Source organism: Astyanax mexicanus, chromosome 18 (assembly GCF_023375975.1).
Source record: "Astyanax mexicanus isolate ESR-SI-001 chromosome 18, AstMex3_surface, whole genome shotgun sequence".
In the NCBI taxonomy this organism is placed as follows: Eukaryota; Metazoa; Chordata; class Actinopteri; order Characiformes; family Acestrorhamphidae; genus Astyanax; species Astyanax mexicanus.
The window spans coordinates 29,298,593-29,322,105 of record NC_064425.1 but is presented as its reverse complement, the minus strand read 5'-3'; positions in this window follow the sequence as shown (position 1 = coordinate 29,322,105).

The window sequence follows — 23,513 nt, the reverse complement described above, 5'->3', positions numbered from 1 at the left end:
TTGCACACTGTGTAATAGAGGTAATTACTACCTCACTGGTCTTTTTTTGCACACTTTTTGCACACTGCATAATTTGCACACTGTCTTGTTATTTATTATTCTTTGTTTGTATTGTGTTGTATTGTCTGTCTGCACTTTTGTACTGTTGCACTATTGTTCTGTCTACACTGTGTTTATGTGCACCATGGTCCCTAGAGGAACGTTGTTTCGTTTCACTGTGCACTCTGTAAATAGCTGAAATGACAATAAAAACCACTTTGACTTTTTGACTTTGACTTAAATTGGTCATTAAATGTGTTCAGATCTTCATCCAAGTCACAACAACAGACAAACAAAGTCTGCTTAAACTAATACCACACAAATAACGATATGTTTACATGGTTTTATTAAACCCAACATCTTAACATTCACAGTGCAGGGTGGAAAAAAGTATGTGATCTCCAAGGTTAATGACGTTTCTAAGAGCTAAATGGAGCCAGAATGTGATGAAATTTAGGATGTGTGGTTTAAAGCTGCCCTGCCCTATAAAAAACACACACACCAGTTTTGAGTTTGCTGTTCTTAAGAAGCATTGTTTGATGTGATCGCACAAAAGAGCTCTCAGAAGACTTACGTTCGAGAGTTGTTGACTTGCAAGAAGCTGGAAAAGGTTACAAAAGTATCTCTAAAAGCCTTGATGTTCATGTGTCCATGGTAAGACAGATGGTCTACAAATGGAGAAAGTTCAGCACTGTTGCTACTCCCCCTAGGTGTGGTCATCCTGTAAAGATGATTGTAAGAGCGCAGCGCAGAATGATCAATGAGGTGAGGAAGAATCCAAGAGTGTCAGCTGAAGACTTACAGAAATCTCTGGCACATGCTGATCTACCTTAAGAAAGACATTAAACAAGAATGGAGTTCATGGGAGGACACCACGGAGGAAGCCACTGCTGTCCAAAAAAATATTGCTGCGCGTTTGAACTTTGCAAAAGAGCACCTGGATGTTCCACAGCAGTACTGGCTAAATATACTGTGGACAGATAAAACCAAAATTGAGTTGTTTGGAAAGAACACACAACGCTATGTGTGGAGAAAAAAAGGCACAGCACACCATCATCAAAACCTCATTCCAACTGTGAAACATGGTGGAGGTTGCATCATGGTTTGGGGCTGCTTTGCTGCCTCAGGGTCTGGACGGATTGCCGTCATCAACAGAAATATGAATTCCCAAGTTTACTAAGACATTTTGCAGGAAAACTTAAGACCATCTGTCCGCCAACTGAAGCTCAACAGAGAATGGATGATGCAACAGGACAATGACCCAAAATATAGACGTAAATCAACAACCGAATGTCCTAACTCAACACAATTGAAATGCTGTTGTGGCATGACCTCAAGAGAGCGATTTACACCAGATATCCCAAGAATATTGCTGAACTTCAACAGTTTTGTGAAGAGGAAAGATCCAAAATTCCTACTAAATGTTGTACAGGTCTGATCTGCAACTACAGGAAACGTTTGGTTGAGGTTTTTGCTGCTAAAGAAGGATCAACCACTTATTAAATCAAAAGGTTCACATACTTTGTCTACCCTCACTGTGAATGTTAACATGTTGTGTTCAATAAAACCATGCAAACATATAATGGTTTGTGTAGTATTAGTTTAAGCAGACTGTGTTTGTCTATTGTTGTGACTTAAATGATGATCTGAACACATTTCTTGACCAATTTATACTGAAATCTAAGTAATCGCAAAGGGTTCACATATGTTTTCTTGCAACTGTAGAAAATATCATACTGCTTTGAAACCCGAGAACACCTCCGTATATTTCGAGCCTTGGCGTGTCTTTTATTAAAACTTGTGTATGTTAATACTTGAGAGCAGTGCAGTAGGTTATGAATAATTCAGATGTTTTGACTCTAATTCCATACAACTTTAAAATCGCCAGAGAGACGGCTTTATCTATGTTTTCCCTTCGTGAATAAAACATGCAGGGCAGTGCTTTGGGGCTGCCGGGTTTGGAACTATAGGTTTTGATCCCTTGGTTCCTGGGCTGTGTTGTGAGCATGAGATGTGTTCATTGTGGCCAGCCGGTGCCCTGAGGGGACAGAGAACAGTGTAAACAGTGCAGGGATTCAGCCAGGGTGGATAGACACATATGGACCCTTCTGGCAGAACAGTACACAAAGGATCTGTGGAGCAGTCCAAAGACCCTGTAGAACAGTCTGCATCCACATATCCAATCCAGCAGTACCTAAAGGAAATATAGCCTTGGATATATGGAGTCACTTTGTACATATATCAAATTAAATTAAATCAAATATTTTTATATATCGCTTTTCACAACTAATGTTGTCGCAGATCAGCTTTACAGAAATCTGGTAGAAGGACAGAGAATAAGTCAAAACATTGAACATACAACACAGAAAAACCCTAGTGAGCAATGGAGGCAAGTAAAAAAAAAATCCCTCAATGATGGAGGAGGAAGAGACCTTGGGGAGGAACCAAGGCTTACATGTACCTCATATTATCACATGTACAGGGGTTGGAGTGTTGGAGTTTTCATGGCTAAATTGGAGCAGCCTGGTGGACAATCTTCATTAATTGCACATTGCACCAGTAAGAGCAGAGTGTGAAGGTTCAATTAGCAGGGTAAGAGCTTTAACAGTTTTGCTCAAAATATTGCAATGCACACAATATTTTGGGTGACATAACAGAGTTCAAAAGAGGACAAATTTTTGGTGCGCGTCTTGCCGGCGCATCTGTGACCAAGACAGCAAGTCTTTGTGATGTATCAAGAGCCACGGTATCCAGGGTAATGTCAGCATACCACCAAGAAGGACCAACCACATCCAACAGGATTAACTGTGGACGCTGTAAGAGGAAGCTCTCTGAAAGGGATGTTCGGGTGCTAACCTGGATTGTATCCAAAAAACATAAAACCACGGCTGCCTAAATCACGGCAGAATTCAATGTGCACCTCAACTCTCCTGTTTCCACCAGAACTGTCCGTAGGGACAATAAATTATTGCGGTCTAAAACAAGGTGTTTCAGTTTTATTGTCCAACCCCTGTACTTATCACATGTACACATAAAGCTAGTATGCAAGGGGAGACCCATCCTCTTCTGGTCAGACAACTTATAAATGAATGTTAAAAAGTCAATGTACATCCACATACACCTCTGGAAAAAAAAATGAAGAGACAAATTCAGGTCTTAATCAGTTTCTCTGTTTTTGCGATTTATATGTATATGTTTGAGTAAAATTAACATTGTTGTTTTATTCCATAAACTACAGACAATATTTCTCCCAAATTTCAAATAAAAATAATGTAATTTAGAGCATTTACTGCAGAAAATGAGAAATGGCTGAAATAACAAAAAAGATGCAGACCTTTCAGACCTCAAATAATGCAAAGAAAACAAGTTCATTAAGAGTTCCAAAATCAATATTTGGTGGAATAACCCTGGTTTTTAATCACAGTTTTCATGCATCTTGGCATGTTCTCCTCCACCAGTCTTACACACTGCTTTTGGATAACTTCTAGCCTTTACTCCTGGTGCAAAAATTCAATCAGTTCAGCTTGGTTTGATGGCTTGTGATCATCCATTTTCCTCTTGATTATATTCCAGAGGTTTTTAATTTTGGTAAAAATCAAAGAAACTCATCATTTTTAAGTGGCCTCTTATTTTTTTCAAGAGCTGTATGTAATATATCCAGGTTAATAGTGACACCAACAGTAGAAGTAGTTTGAAACTTTCTAGTTAGGGTTCAGATAAACTTGGATGTAATCGGTAGTAGAGAGTGAGCATCTAGTCTAAGGCAGGTGGCAAAAACTGGATGATGGGCATCTGATCTGTGGTGGGTGATGGGAAAGCCTGGCATCCAGAAACTTCCATTAGTCTTGCCAGAAAGGTGACAGGAGAACCTGAGGGTGGAACATCCATCTGTAACATGCCAGACAGGTGGAAAAACAATACATCTGAGAAAGGCAGAAAAATGAAATAAGTTTTGACTGGATTTATGGGAAACAGAAAAAGTGCAACAATATCAGAGTTTGGCTAACGACTCCGGCAGATCTGAATATGAGAGCCTAACTAAAGGAAGAGAGCCAGAAGGTAACATAGACACGGAGGCACCCTGAAACGCCGGCATCCACCCACACCACAGTCCACAAATTGCGTGAAGTAGGCAGGACAACACCAAAAGCATTTCAGTTTACCACAAATCCCAACGTCTATAAACTCCTGAATCTGCAGCCTTTATTTAAGGGGAGGCATCAATTACCAAAAGCTACAGACAGACAGTCTGAATGCAGTGGGATCTAGGTAATATCTCATTGCTTGTTACAGATGGTCGGTTGAGCCTATCTGTCTGTGGCCTGGTTATTATGGTGTAATGACACTAAGCTTTTCTTCTTAAACAGTGTCATAGTGTACCAATTGGCCTACACTTTCTCATATCACTACTATAGGTGACCGACTGTTGTATGCAATGGATCCTCAGATCATCACACCAGCAGTTGGCTCAGTCCAATGATTCACCCACTCAAAGAGCCTGAAAACTTGTCAAAATATCTTTGAGTGCATCATAGAGGCATGTCTATCAGTCAGCAATCTCTCACCAAGAGGTGCACTACCCAAAAGAAGCATCTGAGAGTCTTTTAAAAAGCTGCAGGAAAAGCTCTTTCACTGGCTCTTGTGGCAACACCTCTCGTGTTTATGCTTTTAGGCTAAATAAACATAATCTGTCTGCCATGTACTTGAAGAAGAATTGAGAAAACTGTGTTGCTACAGCTATAATCATAGTTATTTTCTGTTTTGAAGCTTTTTAGAGTTTTGGGAAGCTTATGGTTAGAATTTCACTTGGGTGTAATAGATTTAGTTTTTTTAGTTTTTTTTTTTTTGGTGTGTCCAAGGTTCAAACTGTTGCAACTCCAGATTGTCTGTTCTGATTGTATGATGTAATTTGGTATATAAGCAGGTTTCTATTTGGACACTCATTTCTCATGTAGCAATGGATTTTTGCTGTTTTTCCCCATAGTAATAAATGGGGTTCAAAATTGACTATGATATAAATTCAGTATGATATAAACGCCACCAAACTATCAACAGCAATCACCTGACAACACCAGAGACACCATATACGTACATCACCTGGGATCCCACAGCATCAGCCTAGAAACCGTATAGGATCGACATAGCAGTTTCCTTGAAGTGGAAATATTCTTCATTTCCTGCAGGAAATGTACCTTTCTGATTTTGATATGGTATATCTTTCCTGCATCCTCAGATCTCACAGAAACGCTGCTTGCTGTATGTTCTCAAGAACATATTCACGCTCACGTAAAATCCTTTTAAGAACACGACAGTTCTGGGACTCGGCAATTCTGGGACACGCTAATTTCCGGGAATGGACGCGTACTGGGTATGCAGATGAGATGCCTTCCTTTGAGGCTGATTATTCAACTCCACCTACAGCTATGTGTGCGAGTGTGCGGCGGAGAGAGGAAGCAGTAGTAGAGATTTGTCTCCCAGCCCCTGTAAGTTTGGTGAAGGATCCACTCTGGCCTATGAGTAAACCCTTCAGGGAGGAACACAGCCCTTCACAACATGCACTTCCAAAGGCACACTTCATTAACATTGCTAATGCAGCCTTTCATCCTCACTAATTAAAGCTTCTGTGAAGTGAGTCTTGCATTTCAAAAGCGGGAACAAATGAAAGAACGACAGCGAGGTCCCCGTCCTTGAGCTGCACAAAGCGCTGCGGTAATGAGCAGGTCTCTGTATCCCAGTGAAAATTGACTGACTGGTCGAATCGATGTGTAGAATTTCTCTCAGAAACCGTGGATGTGATCTGCTAGTGGAGTTTTACAGATTTCTACAAGTTGAGGGCTAGTACACTAAGGACCCTAATTTAGCCATTAACCTGTAACGAACTGCGGAACCAGGAAATGCGGAGGCACGTGCTGAATGTAGAAAAGTGATTTATTTACAGAGTTAATAAAATACAAAGATAACAGGGCAGCAGTAAAACAGGACATACCAAAATTCATAGTGGGCCAGGCAGGGGCAGTAGTAAGAGTGGTCTAAGAACAGAAAAACAGGTCAGGAACTAAGAGCTGGAGACCCAGGTAATACTCGGCACCGGAGACAGGAAACAAAGGGGTATATATACAGGAACACACAGGGAGTAATAACGTAATTGTTCAATCAAAAGACGGGGGAGGAGGAGCGTGACAGTCACATGCTCAGAGTTATTGTAGTTCAAAGCAGGAGCATGCTGGGAATTAGAGTCTTTGGGGCAAACAGGAACTAGAGCAGTCAGACTGACAGCGTCAGGCGTGACATAACAATGCAACGCACAGCCTGATTTAAAGTGTTTCAGTGTGTCTTTGCTATCGTAACGAGGGGAAAAGAATTCCTTGCATAGCTTTGAAAATCGCAAAAGGCATGTCCTAATTCTTCTAAAATTGTCACTAATCCATATAGTCGACTGTATGTTGAACATTAAGTAACCTACTGTGCCTGCCTATGTAACATTCACTCTGTAAATATGTTGAGTGCATCCTGGAGTTTATTGCCCTTAAGCAGTTTAGAGCTAAGAGTTTCATAAATCACTCAACTGATCACATCTCCCAAGCCTTCTCTGAGTCATTCAGGTGTTCAGGTGCTCCCAGCTCCCTTGAGATGATTAACAAGCTCATCCCTGCTCCAAATTATCATGCCAACAGTGGTCCCTTTCTCACCAAGCTTTTTGCTGAAAATCTTGTTGCCCCTTTCAGTCTTGTTTCACTTAAGATTTAACACCAATTGGTTCTATGTTAAGTGCCTTCTGGAGTTTATTGCGTTTATTAATCACTAGTATTTTAAAATGTGTTTTCCGGCATAAAAATAGTTAAATAGGCATACTGACTTTTTGAACACTTTATTTCCCACTTGAAAAAAAATGAATATAATATTTAGTAATTTGCACAATATTACAATATTATTTAACTTTTAATATTAATAAAGATGTTTATTAATAAAAAATCCATACATAACAAATATGCATTGCATTGCGAGTCCCAACTAACCATTCAACCTTTTTTTAATTCAACTAATAGCGTCAATTTTAATATTCAAAGTGGATTTCCTTCTTCCTGCTCTTTCCTTTAGCACGTTTTTGCTAACTGCTATTGCTGAAATGCAGAGGAGCAGCCTGTGCTTTCATGTTCAGCTGAATCAAAAGGAAAAAAAAAAAAACACATTCATGATTAAATTGCATTCGAAATGCTTCTGTAAACAAGCATTTCCCCTTGAAGATGAATAATGGAATAGTATAACCGGGAAGGGTGTCGAGAACATTGCCATTTTCAAATTGCACGCTTGTTTTGGTTGTTTTAGCAGAAAACCTTTTTAGAATTCAGCCTGGACTTTGCTGAGGATTCCATATTTCCTAGTGACCTTTGGAAAACCATGTGCGTTACTGCAGCCCTGCCTTCCTTATTATATGGGAAACACACACACACACACACGTATGCACACACTCACACAGACATTCATTGATTGGTAGTGAAATATATTTTTGGGGGGTATACACACATATGATCTGACAGCTATGCTTTCTGCACCACTCAGCTTAACACACTTCCAGAAACGGGGAAGGTTGAGTTGAAGGTTGTAGTCCTCTTTATTTATTCAACTATGAAATCAGGACACAGTGAATTCACTGTGTTATAGCCACCCTTTTCCTCCCCCATCTACGCCTACACACACACACACACGCACACACACACTCACACACACATACACACACTGTTGTGTATTCCGGTCTCCGTGGGCTTTCCATGTCCTTCTACATTATTGTACAGAAACCCTGCTGTGTCTAACACAATCTTAAACCATCTTAAACTATTAAAAAAATACAGCTCTGAAAAAAAAGAGACCACTTAAAAATGATTTTACCAAATTGAAAACCTCTGGAATATAATCAAGAGGAAGATGGACGATCACAAGCCATCAAACCAAACTGAACTGCTTGAATTTTTGCACCAGGAGTGGCATAAAGTTATCCAAAAGCAGTGTGTAAGACTGGTGGAGGAGAGCATGCCAAGATGCACGAAAACTGTGATAAAAAAAAACAGGGTTATTCCACCAAATATTGATTTTTTAACTCTTAAAACTTTAGGAATACAAACTTGTTTTCTTGCATTATTTGAGGTCTAAAAGCTCTGCATCTTTTTTATTATTTCAGCCATTTCTCATTTTCACACCTGCTCACTGATAGTAACTGTTGCCCTGTTTTTGCCCTGGCCGTATGTTTTGGGTCATTGTCATGCTGGAAGATCCATCTTCAGTGTTCTAGCTGAGGCCAGGAGATTCTCATTCAATATTCTACAGTACATTGACAATTACATTAACTTCTAAAGTATTTAACAGACATCTTTATCCAGAGTGACTTACAAAAGTGCCTCATTGCTTACTTTGAAAATATATCAATAGCTAGTTTGTAAAGACTAAACTCAGAAAGATACATCAAGTTTCAATAATGTTTAAACATCTAAAAGATACGTTAGAGAACTCTTTAAAAAGATAAGCCTCGTTGAGGGATTTTAGTCTCATTTGATAACATTTGATCTCCCAAGCCTTCCCTGAGTCATTCAGGTGTTTTATACTGGATGTACATGAAACTTCTTGAGCGGATAGATGTTGAGGGCACTGCAGGATCTCAATCCACTACAGCAGAGTGACTTACTAATGGTTTTCTTGGTGACTGTGCTCCCAGCTCCCTTGAGATGATTAACAAGCTCATCCCTCCTTCCTCAGAATCAGCATTAAGCATTATAACAAGGTGAGATCTTGCTTTAAAAGATCATGCCAACAGTGGTCTCTTTTCTACCAAGCTTTTTGCTGAAGATCTTTTTGTCCATTTAATCAAATACAAATTCATTTATAGCTATTATTTGATGTTTTAGGGGGATTTTTGTTGATATGCTGCCTCTCTCTGTGTTAAAATAAACCTTGTTAATGTCCTTCTAAGGGGGTAAACTTGCAAATAATTGTTTAATCCCCACTGTAAACTGGCTATTATGAAGACTGATTGGGAGGTGGTGTGAGCCGAAGCTTATTATTATTCTTATTTAAAAAGAAAATGGCCCTTAATTGGGGGACATTCTAAACTGGGTGAGAAGGGTCTTGGTACTTGATCTTTGTGGTATTTTGTCACGAGACATTAATTAAGACCCTAGGGAACTGTGTTAACTGGTGGAAAAGGGGTATAATGTCTCACCTTTAAAACGCCCAATCAAAATCCTTGGTTGTACTTTTTTTCCTTGGGATCTGCTTGTTACATCCATGTTTATCCCTATTACTGCAAAGTCTCGAATATCCACCAGCTCCCTCATCATAGAGGAGTGGAAAAGCATTCCAGTGGGAACCTGTGAAGCTCTGGTAAACTCCACGCCCAGGAGAGGTAAGGCAGTTCTGGAAAATAATGGAGGTCACACAAAATATTGACACATATGGAATTGCCGATGGTTGAGACATTAATGGCTGTATATTGATTGAGGGAAGAATAAATGTACACTCTTATATATCTTAAGCTGGACACAGACTACTTTTCGTTGTGTTAAAGTGTCATTTTGTCAGTGTTGTCCCATAAAACGTTTAAATACTTAAATAGCTCCAGAAATGTGAAGGGATGTACTCACTTTTGTTATACACTGTAGCTATGGTAAGTAACCTTACTGAAACTCAGTGATTACCTGTTCAGCAAAAAAAAAAAAATGGCTGCAGCACACTGTTTGCATGCTATCATCTATACTCGGCAATCTAAGTGTGGAAATGGGATGACTGACAAGAGCTGTCGGTGCTTTAACTCACCATTTTTTCCCTAATATCTGATGCTACATCCTGATCATGTTATAAGTTACTACAGAAAATATAATCTTTAATTGTCCTTTAACCTTCATCTTGCTTCTGAATAGCATTGCAATCCAACACTTCCGTCTGGGTCCAAATAGTTTTGCGAACATTACTTTGTAATAAAAAAAAACATGAACCTTGGTCTGAACCTTCATGCTTGAAAATACTGAGGATAATAAATGAACCCCAAAATAAAATATCAATTTATCCATAACTATACGATATTTTTGTCCTTGTTTGTCACCGGAAATGCACTTTGGAAGCCACTGAATTTGCTGGAGCTTACGCAAAACACATTAAATCTGTCTGCCTTTGTTTTCCATCTGGGCACTGTGTGCTGGGCTTGTAGGCACACCGCTCTAGTCGCCGTGCTGCAGATGTCACGGTTCAGCCGTAATCCTGTTTCTCAGAGAGGATTTCTCACCCATCAATAACTATTCCCCAACACCATTTCCTCATGAATGCGTCCAATCTGACGGATCTTACTGACCTGTTGATGGAACACTGTTGCCTCACCTCGCTGCTAAGTCCTGAATGAGTGTCCACTTTCAAAAGTGGATAGCAATGGCCTGAAAACATGAAGCACCTAGCTGCTTCCTCTTTTCTCGTAATACAGAATTAAGCCTTAAATTAGCTAAACAACTTTTATAGTCTTGTTATCTCACATGTCACCACTGAGTTTTCCTCTGAGATTTTTATGTGGAGTAAAAAATAAATGCAACAAATGCACCCCAAACTACATGCCTCACTTTACCCAGGAGCTTGCTGCTATCATCGTTTGGACCACAGTCAGCACTAAACACAAATGTTAGCTTCATATATAAAGTTCTATGTACCGTATTTTATGGACTATAAGGTGCGTACATAAGGCACACCAGATTTTAAGGCGCATTTTAGGCGATAGTAGTAAGGAACAACGGTGTCGCCATGTTTCCCTTCTAATTCAGCAGGTCCCGGCACTGGGGGCTTGAGTAAACAAAACTGTAATTCTTAAAAAATATATTATAAAAAAAAACGAATCCTGAATGTTAATCTACACAGATTTCTCTCCTTAATTAGGTGAGTAAAGTGCTTCCCACTTACATTAAGCGTAGATTTCCAGTGTTTTAGCGCATTATAAAAAGGGGCAATACAAAGAGTAGTCAAAATGTGCTGGGTCAATATCAGAGAACAGGTGCCATAGGGAGAAAACCTACCATAAAACGGGTAGCACTCCAGGGTTTAAAACGGGAGCAATCAGTAGCGCAGAGCAGGTGAAAATCAGAGTTGAAAAAAAAGGCATAGCAATAAGGCTATCAAGGGCAAGGAAAATAACATGTTGTAAAGCAGGGTAAACCAAAAAACACGTAGCAATGTGTGTTTGTGTTGAAGTTGTATATATACTGATGGTCACAGGTGAAATCAATGTTCTGGTGATTTGCTTCCTGGAAGTGACGTGTGCAGTGTCAGGTGGTCGTGTGAGTGTGGGATGACAGAGTGAGGTGCATTATGGGTATCGTAGTCTGGAGGCTGGAAATGGCTGGCAGGTACCTTGCCACTGTTGCCACTATCACTGTGGTGTTTACTCATAAGTTACCTGTAACTCTATCGCTGTAAAACTGCTTTTTGGATCATTTGTTGTAAAAAAATGCTATATGAATTCATTTGAATTGAATTTAATGTAAAATCATAATAAGAAGCCATAATAATGATAATAAGAAGAAACTTTAGCATTATAGGGAAGTGGTTGGAAAACTCAATTTAGCACAAAAACGTAAAGACGGCAAGTAGATATGGAAAAAATCTCTACTTTTGATAACTTTTTATGCTCATTTTTTATTGGCTGTTAACAGTACCAGTTCAGATTGACTCCCTGGCCAGTATTCAGTATTAGATTAAGCTCAGCATTAAACTTGTTTGATATGTGTGGGGGAAAATCAACATTTATTCCATGTATTCCTGATTTACTTCATGTAGTCATAATCAATTATACTGATTATTACTGTTAATCATTCAATATTCATCCTGTTAATCATTCAATCAGTATGTTATCATTGATTTTATGTGAACTGTGTATTCTCTGCTCCTGGGACATACAGGCTCAGATTTGAGGCCTAAAGAGATGAAAATTGAGTTCTGCCTGGAGACTAGCGGGTCATAGAAAATGGAGTTTTCTGATTTATGAATTATTCTCTCCTCAAGGAATGAAAATCAGGTTTGCCTGGAAACTGTCTTGTCAGAGTAAAAAAGAGTTTTCTGATTTGTGAATTATTCTCTCCTAAAAAAGCTTATCTTCTGTTGTACGTGCAGTTTTCTGTTCCTCTTTTTATATCTGGTAGGGACCTGTTCCAAACAGATCACGTGGACATTACCTCATGTATGAACGAGGACTGTATAAAAATGCCCAGTCGACACAGAAAGGGGCTTTTTCCGACTTTCCTGACTACTCTCATTTTTCATCCATTGCTTTTGCTTTATTTTTCCTTTTTGTAACTTCAAAATAAAAACCTTCTCTTTTTGGCATCCCGGCTCGTTGACTGTCTTTGTCGATTTCCACGACAAATTGGCGTCCCTGCGGTGGGCTGCTCGTGCACCGGGACCTCTAGACCCTGCAAGAAAAGCGGAGGACGCTCTTGGGTTAAAAAAAAAAGAAACCCAACCTTAGAACCTCAACTGTTTTTTAGAGGAAAAGGCGTTTTCTCTGGGGGTCGAGGGGTGTCCGGGGCCGCTGCAGCCGCACCACGTGTGAGTATATTTTTATATCTTTCTTCGTCTGGTTTGAGCCCCCTGGCACACAGTCTGAGTTGATGTGAAGAGGTTAGAGGCAAAAGGAGGAACCTGTAATTTTTTTTGGTGCTGTGTGTTTGCCTCAATCCAAGATTTGGGGCATAGCCCAGAAAAAACTGGTTCCTGGGGCCGGATAACCCGCCTTTGTATGACGATATTTAAAGGTTAAAGATTTTTTCCCCTGGTTTTTTGTGAGAAAACGGAGGGCACAGTCTGACGGGGCTGTGAGCACATAGGCACAGCGATAGAGTCGCGAACCTGCTGGTAAAGAAAAATGGATCGATCCCTCATCTGTGTGTTGAGATCGGGGGGTTTCGGGCCAGAGGGGAAACTTTGTTAAAGTACATTTTTCTAAGGGGAAATGAACGGGGATGCCGAAAGACAAGTGTCTTATAAATTTTTTTGCTATCTAAATTTTTTTTTGGCTTTGCTCCGCACCGCTTCCGTTCTTTTCTCACTTCTAAATTTTTCTGTCTGGGTTTTATCCTCTCGTCTTTTCCTGTTTAGAGTGAGTGAAACAGAAGTGTGTGCGACAGTGCGACTGACAGAGAGAAAAAGAAAAGGGTGTACGAGTGTCTGTTAAAGGGATTAAAAGTGTACCTGTGAGTGTGAAAGTGTGCGGGTCCAGTTTTCCTGAGAGAGAAACAGAAAATGTGTATCTTGTGTTGGCGGAGAGAAAGAATGTGTGTGTGGCAGTGAGTGAGAAAGTGTATGGCAGCGAATTAAAGAGTGTGTGTACGAAGTCGTGAGTGACAACGAAATAGGAAATGGATGAGTCCCACTGCAGGGGAGGAGTCCAAGGTGAAGTAGGTGGAGTTGGTCCAGCCCATTGGGTTTTAGACTGAGAGGTTGGTTATTTGTGAATTAACGCTTGTGAGATATCATAGAAAATAGAACATAAGTTCAGTAGGGAAATAGAATAATACACAGAGGCGAACAGAAAAGGAAAAGGCTTTTGTGTGGGTAGATATGTATGTATGTATATATATATATATATATATATATATATATATATATATAAGAAAATATAAGGATATAAAAAACCTAAATATACAAGGTAAAGATCTATCTGTAAACGGAGCAGTGCAGTAGATGTTACTAATGGTCATAAATAATTAAATAATTAACAGAGTAAAGTGCAATGACATCTATTATGACAGTGACTAATGTGAAATAGAAATATAATATAATATACATATGCATACGCTATAAGACAGTTCTAAAATAAAAATGTGAAAATGTGAATACCCAATCATGAGTACAGTGTACTTTAATGTAAGCAAGGTTGGGAAAAATGTTAATATAAATAATTAAGTTGTTGAATAATGTCGGAGAGGTATGTGACTGGATAGAATTTATAGAATTTAATAAAGGGATTATGGGGTTGGTTAGCAAAACAAATTAAAAATAAAAGTAACTGGAAATTCAAAAATATACTATGCCATGCAGTACTGCTGTGTAAGATGTCCTCAGAGCAGGACAAATAAACATGGTTTCTTGTTTGATTGTTAAATAAATAAGTTTAATAAATAGAAAATGCTACATAGTGAATAGTGAATGAATTAATGAGTGAGCCATTCCAAACACAGCTTTTTATCAGGTGATTTAGTCAATTATCTTACTATTCGTTTCTCATTCAGACTGATCTCAGTTCAGTCCTAGCTGAATGAGACTTATATAAGACGGATGTAATATCTAATTTCTCTATGTTACATTTTGATCCTCATAAGAGGGATAGTTGATTTCAGAAACCAATGAGAAAAGACCTTATTTATTTGAAAATGAAGGTCTTTCTCATTTTAAATAAGGGGAAATAAAGTGTGTTTAAAAATGCAGCTCTCTGTTTTGCTTTACGGTATTAAATTAGACTAGAAAGAGATCTGGAAAACGGCATAGATTTAGTTTTCATGCTTATACAATGCCACCTATAAAACAAATGCATAATTTTCTGGCTGTAGCATGAACAAAATCAGCTAAGCAATATAAAATTGTTTCATCTGCATAATGGTAAAGTTTGCAATCTGAAGAAGCAGAGCCAGTAATATAATTTATATATATATATTAAATAAAACTGGACCAAACTTTAACCTTGTGGTACATCTGTGAGATACAGATGCCAAATCTAAATAATTATTCATTGACATGCACTCTTTTGGGTCTATTCCAGAGCAGTGTTATCAAAGCAAATAATTTAAGCTAAATTCAGTGGGAGAGAAAGGGTGATACTGATGGTAATAAGGAAAATCTGTATACAATAATAACAAATAATAAACTATGGGTACTCGGTGCCGTGCACAGGCTTTCACGGTCAACACCAGAGTGTGAGTTTGTGACAGTGTGACATACCTGGGTTTGTGCTCCCTGCAGAAACACTACAGCACTGAATGTTGATAAAACAGTGCTGCTACGCTGTGTGTGGTTCAGTGTGATAGGCTGGTTAGCCAAAGACGGGTAAGATCCCAACATATTACACAGGGACAACCTAAGACAGGCACAGTCTCGATCTGACCACCACATGCATTTTAACCGAAAACGGAGAAAACATCGTGGAAGGGAAGCGCAGCCCAGGGGGAGAGTGAGTGGATGAATGAAGTGATGGGGTGTGTGTTCAGTGGAGGCCTGGGCAGGGTAGACCAGCCCAATGGACAGTAAAGAGGGTGAAGCAATTTTGTGTTAAGTTCTCTGAAACAGAAATTCTGTTTCAGAAAAAGGGGGAGAGGTAAATAGATGATCATTATTGCCACCATTATTTGCCCAATAATTATTTTATAGATATAGAGCATTTTTTTTTAAACTTTTAGCTTGTTTTATCTTTTAAAGTTTGGTTTTAAAACAACCTCTATGCAGATGAGCAATTACTCTCAGCAATATTGTAACAGTCTTAACTTTAAGACACACCCAATCCTAATTTAAAAAAGAAGAAATAAGAAACTTAGAAATCACAAAAATTGAACTTTCACTATTCAACATGTGAGCCACTTTTGGAGCAAGGGAAACAGTAAGTGAGATTTGATAAATTGTTTAAGGAAATAGATGTATTGTTGATAATTGTGAAAAGCAATCTGCTTGGCATTGTATATGCATAAATACATATTGAAAATATTGAAAAGTAAATGTAAAGCATTGCTCGGATTTACTTGCTATAATAACGTGGACAAAGCAAAGCATAACATCTGTGTTTATTAATATTGATAATATTATTGTCTGTAATGGAACGATTGATACAGAGAAAAATAATCACGTTCCACTTATCCCAATTCTTAAAGCACTAAATAAAATCAACTAAAACTAGAAATCAAGGCTTTATAAAAATCTTGGGAACTGAATAAAGTCAGAATCATAATTTCTTAATAAATAGCACACCGCAGAAAATTAAAGTGGCAGGTAAAATAATATAGCCACAAGCGGTGATGCAAAAGTCCAAGCAAAGTAACCCAAGAAAGCCCAGTACATCAACATGGAACCATTCCTGACACAGAAGCCACATTATGGGTAGTTTGTGCAGAGTGTAAAACTTTGGGCCCTGATATTCTATCAATCAGTGTGGAGATGAATCGGAGAATAGAGCAGCTGATCATCAAAAGTTTGCATGGAGCAATGATAATAAACATGATTCAGATATATTTCCAAATGTTTGTTCCTTATTTATTATCTATGTAGTACTATCAATACAATATAAGAGGATATGCAGGAAGCATTCAGTGGGAGGTTTAACAGCAGGTGCGTTTAAAGCAGCAGTTTTGTGCTGTGAAGCAGTAAAATATGGTCTGTACAATGATGGTGCAGAATTGAGGTGTGTGATCTTTAGCTTGGTTAGTGTTTGTGAGAGTGGAAGTAGAAGTGTTTGAGTTTGTTTATGTGTACTTGTATGGGTGAAGTTGTGTGCGTTTGTGTGTGTGCATGAGACATAGTGTGTGTCTAGTGGTAAACTAGGTGTTTGTAAAAGCTAATTTGGCTATAAGAGATTAGTTATAGCCATGGGGAAGCAGTTACACTGAAAGGGAAAGGGATGTGAACAAGAGTAAGATAAAAGCCAGTAATTAATGGTGTTGATAATTAAATGTTGCAATTTAAAATTGAAAAATGACTAAATGTTAGGGATTTAAAGCACTTTTGACAGTAAAGATCATGATTGAGTATAACTGAAAATCTGAAGAAGGTAAGAAAACAAAAATTGGGCTGAAATCTGTGCACAGACAAAATTTAAATATGAAATATTTAACTTCCAAGGGGAAATTAGAGCTCAAGTTAAGTGTGATAAATGTATTTTAACCATGTATTTTAACTTGCAGGAAGGAGACACGGAGGACCCCTTAACAGACTTCCAAAATGAATAGAGAACCTTAAACATGATTATAACGAATACAAAAGTCTCGTTTCAGATCTGTTTACACAGGGGGAGAAGGAGAACGTGGTGCAAAGGTGGACCAGTCCAGACACAGAGTGAGGGCTACTCCGCCATTGCGCACGAAAGGGGAACGAGCATGGCTGGATTGAGCCTTTCCAGGTGACTGAGAGAACAACGTACGCAGATCAACTGATAGGCGAGGGTTCTACAGCTGTACAACAACAGAGATCGCTCACAGAGCAAGCGGGAGGAGACGAGAGAGCAGCAGCTAAAAAGTCTGACCCTCAGCAGGCCGCAGCAGGAAGGAGGGGCAGCTGAAATTGCCCACAGCAGCAGACAGCACACAGCAGTGTGTGACCGAGGAGAGGAATTGAGGAAGTAACTGATTGAGCAACGTTTCGTTTGCGTCAAAGTACACTACATACAGAGAGTCTTAAACACATCTCATTAAAAGAATACACATAGTCTTATCACACACCAACTCATACTTTTCATTCACTGATATTGCAAACATCAAGAACCAGAATAAAGCTCTTCGTACGTGGGGCTGAGGTAGTCTACGAGAAAAAGGAAGCCAAACCACTATAGACGATGATTTTCATGTATTTTTTCCTTGTTGCTCTGGGAGCAGGACAACAGCAGGACATTGTGCATTTGACCATCACAGATATCATTGTAATCAGCATTTATGTGTTGAAAATTATTATTATTATTATTATTTTTTTTTTTTTTCTCTTATTGTTTAATCAAAATGAAAATTTTTGATTAAAAGGGGGGAAATGTGGGGGAAAATCAACATTTATTCCATGTATTCCTGATTTACTTCATGTAGTCATAATCAATTATACTGATTATTACTGTTAATCATTCAATATTCATCCTGTTAATCATTCAATCAGTATGTTATCATTGATTTTATGTGAACTGTGTATTCTCTGCTCCTGGGACATACAGGCTCAGATTTGAGGCCTAAAGAGATGAAAATTGAGTTCTGCCTGGAGACTAGCGGGTCATAGAAAATGGAGTTTTCTGATTTATGAATTATTCTCTCCTCAAGGTCGTGGTAAAAGACTTCAGGAGGAACAGGTGGCACAAGCCCAGGTGGACGGGACCGGTGCAGATCCTGCTGACGACGCAGACGGCGGTCAAGGTGGAAGGACGAGCTTTTCCAGGTGACTGAGAGAACAACGTACGCAGATCAACTGATAGGCGAGGGTTCTACAGCTGTACAACAACAGAGATCGCTCACAGAGCAAGCGGGAGGAGACGAGAGAGCAGCAGCTAAAAAGTCTGACCCTCAGCAGAAGGAGGGGCAGCTGAAATTGCCCACCCAGGGACGCCAGTTTGTCGTGGAAATCGACAAAGACAGTCAACGAGCCGGGATGCCAAAAAGAGAAGGTTTTTATTTTGAAGTTACAAAAAGGAAAAATAAAGCAAAAGCAATGGATGAAAAATGAGAGTAGTCAGGAAAGTCGGAAAAAGCCCCGTTTCTGTGTCGACTGGGCATTTTTATACAGTCCCCCTTGCATACATGAGGCAATGCCAAACTCGTGATCTGTTTGGAACAGATCACTACCAAATATAAAAAGAGGAACAGAAACTGCACATACCAGAAGATAAGCTTTTTAGGAGAGAATAATTCATAAATCAGAAAACTCCATTTGCTATGACCCGCTAGTCTCCAGGCAGAACTCAATTTTCATCTCTTTAGGCCTCAAATCTGAGCCTGTATGTCCCAGGAGCAGAGAATACACAGTTCACATAAAATCAATGATAACATACTGATTGAATGATTAACAGGATGAATATTGAATGATTAACAGTAATAATCAGTATAATTGATTATGAATACATGAAGTAAATCAGGAATACATGGAATAAATGTGGGAAAATCAACATTTATTCCATGTATTCCTGATTTACTTCATGTAGTCATAATCAATTATACTGATTATTACTGTTAATCATTCAATATTCATCCTGTTAATCATTCAATCAGTATGTTATCATTGATTTTATGTGAACTGTGTATTCTCTGCTCCTGGGACATACAGGCTCAGATTTGAGGCCTAAAGAGATGAAAATTGAGTTCTGCCTGGAAACTGTCTTGTCAGAGTAAAAAAGAGTTTTCTGATTTGTGAATTATTCTCTCCTAAAAAAGCTTATCTTCTGTTGTACGTGCAGTTTTCTGTTCCTCTTTTTATATCTGGTAGGGACCTGTTCCAAACAGATCACGTGGACATTACCTCATGTATGAACGAGGACTGTATAAAAATGCCCAGTCGACACAGAAAGGGGCTTTTTCCGACTTTCCTGACTACTCTCATTTTTCATCCATTGCTTTTGCTTTATTTTTCCTTTTTGTAACTTCAAAATAAAAACCTTCTCTTTTTGGCATCCCGGCTCGTTGACTGTCTTTGTCGATTTCCACGACATATGTTAAGAAGGAAGGCCAAATATCGGGTAGTCAGTGCTTCTCAAATACTACATATAGTATTTTTTTTTTTCAACTTCAACTGACCAGAAATTTACAGACGAGATCCAATCAGCACAGACAGTCTGTGTAACCCCAGGTGTTTCAATTAGAATGGTGGTTGGAAATGACTGGAATTCACTGGAAAAATATGAAAAATACAATCACTCGTGAATATTTCAAGCTCACTCATCTACAAACCAACATTTATCCTCTTATTTTTCCAGACCTTGTTCTTTTTTTTCTTTGCTAAATTGGATGACTTATACTCAGAACCCTCTCAGTGCCATCATATATGCCATATCCTTGGCCAACAATCAAAGCAAGCCATTAGCACGCCATGTCAGCGGCTGACTAATTTAATCCTTCAGTGTTTAGAATGACAGCGTTTACACAGGGATTAGCTCACCATTGTCTCCAAGTCTGTTACATTATCTGCTTCTGTTGTTCTGATGTATAATCCATAATAAACCGGGCTTTAGATTAATTGCCTTACAACACGGAGCATTCAGTGCTGTGTAATGTCATCAGTTACTGGGGTGAGGCAGGGAATGGAAATCGGAGGCAGTTTTCAGTTCAGACTGATACAGTAAGTACTCCTCGTCTCAAAAGCAAATACAGATGATGAGTTTCTTTGATTTTCCAAATTGGAAACCTCTTAAATATAATCAAGAGGAAGATGGATGATCACAAGCCATCAAACCAAACTGAACTTCTTGAATTTTTGCACCAGGAGTAAAGGCATAAAGTTATCCAAAAGCAGTGTGTAAGACTGGTGGAGGAGAACATGCCAAGATGCATTAAAACCTGTGATTAAAAACCAGGGCAAATATGGATTTAGAACTTATTTTCTTTGCATTATTTGAGGTCTGAAAGCTCTGCATCTTTTTTGTAATGTCTCTTTCTGCAAATTAATGCTCTAAATGACAATATTTTTATTTGGAATGTGGGAGAAATCTGGTCCGTAGTTTATGGAATAATACCACAATGTTTATTTTACTCAAACATAAACCTATAAATAGCAAAATCAGAGAACCTGATTCAGAAACTGAAGTGGGCCCCTTAATTTCTATAAGAGCTGTATATGTGGGCTTCATAAATCACTGAAGGCTATTGGTTACAGTAGTAGTATCCACTGTTTCATCTAAAGGTACTTGTACAGGCAAGTCAAAATTTAATTTCTGTATAATTAATTATTTAATAAGCACTTTATTTAATGTGGTTATGGTGGTGATGATCGTGATTGGCAGCGTCTAAAACTGCAAAGCATCAGATATCACACCCATATTTCATTTAGGAGGCTCCACACACATATACCACAGGTCAGTGCAGTGTTCTTTAGCTTTTGTGGTACGTAATAATTAGTAAATTAAGTATTAGAAAACAAGCACACTCTTGATCATATATTACTCACAGTTTATTACACTGATAAAAAATTACATAATTAATATGCTCCTGAGACCTGGACATATACCTGACATTTTTTACTTTCTCCTAGCTATTTGGGATTACAAACTAAACTTTGTCCTTGTACAGGAAGTCATTTTTGCAAAAAAACAACAAAAAACAAACAAAAAAACAACAACAACAACAACAAAATAGTGTCCTCATGTGGGGACAGTGGTTTATTTTAACATTTAAAAAAGACCCTTTCCATTTGGGATCAGTAGGACAAAATTAGTGCAACAACTTAATATAAGCTTTCTCCAAAAATAAAATAAATTAATTTCAAACATAAAAGTGGAGGATAATTTTTGCCTGGCCCATGTTTCTGTCTGGAATGGCAGTAAAAACCTTTGACTGGGCTTCCCGCCAATTGGTTGTCAATCAATTTAGTGTTATGTTGTCATGTTGTGACCACTAGATGGTACTGGCAGTGCCTCCATATGAGGCCAAAGGGTCAATGTTTTAAAAATTAGGTATCTTGGTGCAGAGAAGCAGAAATGTAATGTCCCCATATGAGGACACTGGGTCTCAAGAGGATATAATAATTTACTAGTGTTTTTTTGTTTGTCATTTGTATATATAATTAATTACTGTGTAAGAAAAGTTTAAAGTCTATTTCTGCTTTGGAAACAAAAAAAAACAGACAAAAAGAATCCGTGTATCATTCGTTCATTTGATATTCAATTGAGAATCAAAATCGGAAAATTAAAAAACCAATTCGTTTTTTCGTTTTTTCGTTTTTGAATATAATACCAAAAAACGAATAACGGCTTGTATTTTGTATTTTTATTTGGTTATCCAAACAAAAATTGGAAATTTAAAAAACGGACCAGGAGCCGAATTTGATTTTGATTTTGAACTTGACCCATTTATGTGCCCCGGAAGTTACTGATTTGTTTATTCTTGGTGGGTTTCTGTTGCGCGGGAGTTCACTGCAGTGTTATCTACACAGTCTGTATTGCTGTAGGCAGCATGGCCGGACTGGAACCACATTCTGGCCTAATTAAAGATCTTTTTGAAGGTGGTAAGACGCATGAAGAGATTTCGTGCACGTTGCAGCAAATGGGGATCCAGCGATGTTCTGCAATGAGTGTTAGAAGGTTCTGTGTTCAACACGACCTTAAGCGAAAAAGACATGTATTTTCTGTTGTCATATCGTCTTCTTTCACTGCAACGCGTTTAGTTCCTCTGAACAAGATAAAACTCTCCATCCTCAACTCCATCCAAAGCCTACAGCAATACAGACTGTGTAGATAACACTGCAGTGAACTCCCGCGCAACAGAAACCCACCAAGAATAAACAAATCAGTAACTTCCGGGGCACACAAATGGGTCAAGTTCAAAATCAAAATCAAATTCGGCTCCTGGTCCGTTTTTTAAATTTCCAATTTTTGTTTGGATAACCAAATAAAAATACAAAATACAAGCCGTTATTCGTTTTTTGGTATTATATTCAAAAACGAAAAAACGAATTGTTTTTTTAATTTTCCGATTTTGATTCTCAATTGAATATCAAATGAACGAATGATACACGGATTAAAAAGACCACAAGTATGATCACCTTGATATTTTTTAACTGCAAAAAAGGACCAAATTTAATTATAACCTGTGCTAATACTGTTCCACTCTCTCCTAACAGCAATACGTTAATCAAGACAGCTTTTTACAGAGTGAACTCCACGTTTAATTGGATATAAACTAGTAGATGTTGTTTAAAAATGTGTTTTCTTTGATGTTGGCACTCTATGTCACTGTTCTCTGACACAGTCAAGGGCTATGAAATATGTTTAGAGGCATTTTAACTTATTTATATTTCTACACAACCCTTAAAAAAGGGTTGCACTTTAGCAGTCTTTAGCAGTTAGCAGTTACATCACGGCTATCAACCGGTAACTTTAGTTTCTCCACAGTGGTTTTAAATCTCGGGTTTTCTCTTCCCTTTAACTTTAAATACTAAACATCATTTGATCTGTCCATAAAAGCTTCCGCTATAACTCTCCAATGACCTTTATAATTTTATGGTCTTTATATATATTTTGTAGTCAAAGTCAAAGTCAAAGTGGTTTTTATTGTCATTTCAGCTATATACAGAGTACACAGTGAAACGAAACAACGTTCCTCCAAGGACCATGGTGCACATAAACACAGTGTAGACAGAACAATAGTGCAACAGTACAAAAGTGCAGACAGACAATACAACAATACAGACAAAGAATAATAAATAACAAGACCGTGTGCAAATTTTGCAGTGTGCAAAAAAGACCAGGTGAGGTAGTAATTACTCTATTACACAGTGTGCAATAGAGTCCAGTGAGGTAGTAGGGTTTTTAGTGCTTTCCATTTTCTGGGGTAAGTGGGGTAAGAGTGTGTGTGCATGTACAGAAAAACCATCAGTTCAGTCTCTGCAGTTAAGGAGTCTGATGGCTTGGGGGTAGAAGCTGTTGCAGAATCTGGTCGTGCTGGACCGGATGCTGCGGTACCTTCTTCCCGAAGGCAGGAGGGAGAATAGTTCGTGTGAGGGATGAGTGGGGTCATTCACAAGTAGTCTGGCCTTGCTGCTTGTGATGTGTTTGGCAGTTTTATATCCTGCAGTGT